The sequence below is a fragment of the Mixophyes fleayi genome, chromosome 2 (assembly GCF_038048845.1).
Source record: "Mixophyes fleayi isolate aMixFle1 chromosome 2, aMixFle1.hap1, whole genome shotgun sequence".
NCBI classification, from domain to species: Eukaryota; Metazoa; Chordata; class Amphibia; order Anura; family Limnodynastidae; genus Mixophyes; species Mixophyes fleayi.
The window spans coordinates 362960762-362963756 of record NC_134403.1 but is presented as its reverse complement, the minus strand read 5'-3'; the positions used below and the strand labels follow the sequence as shown (position 1 = coordinate 362963756).

Sequence of the window (2995 nt, the reverse complement as noted above, 5' to 3'; positions counted from 1 at the left end):
TTAAATGTAAATAAAAGTAGCCGTGCGCACGGTGCAAACGACTGGACGTCTTGGAGCAGGTCGCGAAGTAGCCGTGCGCACGGTGCAAACGACTGGACGTCTTGGAGAAGGTCGTGAAGTAGCCGTACGCACGGTGCGACGACTGGTCGTCTTGGAGCAGGGTCGCGACGCAGCCGTGTGCACGGTGCAAATGACTTGACGTCTTGGAGAAGGTCGTGAAGTAGCCATACGCACGGTGCGACGACTGGTCGTCTTGGAGCAGGTCGCGAAGTAGCCGTGCGCACGGTGCAAACGACTGGATGTCAGCAACGATATGTCGTCTGCCACCGGAGTATATATAGAAGGACTCAAATGCAACATGGTTATAATGAGACATGGCTTCACTCAACATCTTATTGATGAAGATACTCACCACTGCAATACTCTCTACATTTTTGATCGATTGCGGTGTAATCAATGACTGGAATCAACCAAGAAAAGAGTACATCAAGAATATCTTCTATACTTACCAGAGCATGGTTAGTTCCATATCATTTTTTATCCTGATTACTTTTGTACTTGTTACAAAAGTATAATCATCAAGCAAATACTACCAAACTCTTTAAGCTGCATCCCATCAAGCCTGGAAACTCATAACTGGAGTCTGCTCCAAAGGGAAGAGGGAGCACTGTGAGGATCAGACGCAATGCTAGCTATGGGCAACAGATGACATTTCTCCATCAACACTGACTACTACTGAATATATTGTAACTGATAGGATAATGCGCTCCAAAACAACCAACCTTTCGGTTCTCTAGCAACAAAATGATTAATGATAAAATAACATAATTTCTGATATACTGTCAGTAATCTAATTTTATTTTTATTTTCAGAGTTCTGGCAGCAAATGTCTACAAACCAACGCGTGCGCTACATCCAAATTCAAATTTTTTGTTGGCAGAACACAGATAGAATCCCTTTTACAAGTCTCACAGGTATGTTGTGTGTCATTACCAGTTGTGCTTTCACCTAGTGAAGAGCAGCTAGAACCAACCAGGTGTTCATCTTACTCACACATTGTAGAATACATTTTCTTATATTTGTACGCTTGGTTTTCAGAAGAAAGACGCAGCTATCGTTGTTGATGAAATTATGAAACAACTCTACAGATTTTTCTACTGTCATCAAAGAGGTCTCCAGTACAAACAGCAAGACTTCAAGAATATGATGTCGCTTTTATATGTCGAGACTCAGTTCCGACCAGATTGTGTAAGTCTATCTCAGTGTCATTTGTTTGTCTTTTAATTATTTTTTTACATGTCTTTTGTGTATTTTTGACTGATTTCTACATCACAATATAGAAGTCATTGAAACCAAATGATTTATATGTGGTTTTCATTTATTTTTTACAGATGCCACAAAACATCAGTATCCATCATCTTAGAAAGAACATAGCAGATTACTTCTTAAAACTCTCAGAACTTTTAGTGGAAGAGGTAAGTTTTCTACATGTAATGTGAATTATCTGACATAACTTCCACACTATCATAGTACATCTACTCGTAGAGGGCAATATATTCCCCTTGGAGTGCCTCCAGAATGGTCATGAATGCACTCTGCGGTGATGTATCTTTGTGATTTTTCCTTGCATCCCATAGCGGTGAGCAGTATAATCCCCAATGTTCTGGTACCGTAGTACATCACTGTGAGGTCCATCCAGTGGAGTTGAACCCCCCCCCCCCTTAATATGGCCAAGTAGGGTTATATGTTTATTATAGAACTAGGTGAAGCCCTGAAGGTGTCTATCAGAGTGAGCACATTTCCCCAGCAGTCCAGTATACAGAAGGATCACACACATCACAGTTGTTATCTTACTTTTGAATTATAACTCACCTGATTCTTCTTCTATTTTCTAGAATTACACAGCGTGCGCCTGTGGGATCATTTACAGCAAGATAACGAGAATCATTTTATCGACTCATCAATTCTGCTCCCGTCACTTCCCTGGCTGAACAGACCGTGGGATTTGCCTCTTTTTTATGCAGATGAATGTGAAAATGACCAACGTGATTCAGTAAAAATACTCAATTATTATTTCTGTTCATTGTGTCATGGAGGATCAGGAAAAATGGAAAAAAATTCTGATTAAATAAACTTTATTTTATTGTAAACTTGCATGTATCATTTATTTATTATATCAGATTAGCAGAATATTTTAAGAGTTATTTTGTTTTCTAGTAAATGACAAAGGTGTATAATGTGCGGTATAGATGAATAAAGTACTAGGGAGAGTACTTTATGCTTTTGCAGTGTAAATATGCTTCGGGTTAATGTACATGGCTAACAGCATACTCTGCTGCTTCTCTTATAACATGAATCTAAGAATGCTGAGATCATTGTTGTGTAATTCATATGTAAGGTACACAAGTCATACTCCAATGTGAAGGGGTCTCTAATAATAAGATGGTTGTAAACCATTGGAGCCCGGTGGGACCGGAGTCTGAACGCAGTGGATCGTCAGGAAACATCGGGGCCTGAGTGGCACCGGAAGCCTCAGACTTGCTTACCCGTTCCCGGTCCCAGCCGTCCGCCCGGGATCCTCGCTGCCCGGTCCACTTATGGTGTTGCGCATTCGCCTTTTATCAAGTGCCCCTGGGAATACCGACCGAACTAATCTGCGGAACGCTTCAGCCTCTGAAGTGGAAAGATGCTGCAACAGGTGCCTCTCCTTCTCTGTGTCTGTACTATCTCCACTCAGCTGGCAGCACCTGAGAGGAAAAGAAAATGTAGATATAAAACAGCGCAGACTAGAAGCCAAAACAGCTGCCTATGGGGCACATTTATCATTCATCGGCAGAAATGAGAAATAGTTATCAATCCTTATCGCATGGATAAGGATTGATCTATTTCTCAAATTTATTAAAAAGGAACACAGAAACAGCAGTTACGAAAAACTGCTGTTTCTGTGATAAAAAAAATCACACTTACCTCCCTCTTCGGGACGCGCTGTCTCTAG

The 2995-nt window shown here is 41.1% G+C and overlaps 1 long non-coding RNA gene across 1 annotated transcript; it reads left to right on the top strand.

Moving 5' to 3' along the window:
• The first annotated feature begins 332 nt into the window (after positions 1 to 332).
• Positions 333 to 1472, top strand: LOC142140521 (uncharacterized). The gene is made up of 3 exons (XR_012688526.1): positions 333 to 974; positions 1099 to 1248; positions 1392 to 1472. It is a non-coding gene; the product is annotated as an uncharacterized LOC142140521 (long non-coding RNA).
• The last annotated feature ends 1523 nt before the right edge of the window (positions 1473 to 2995 follow it).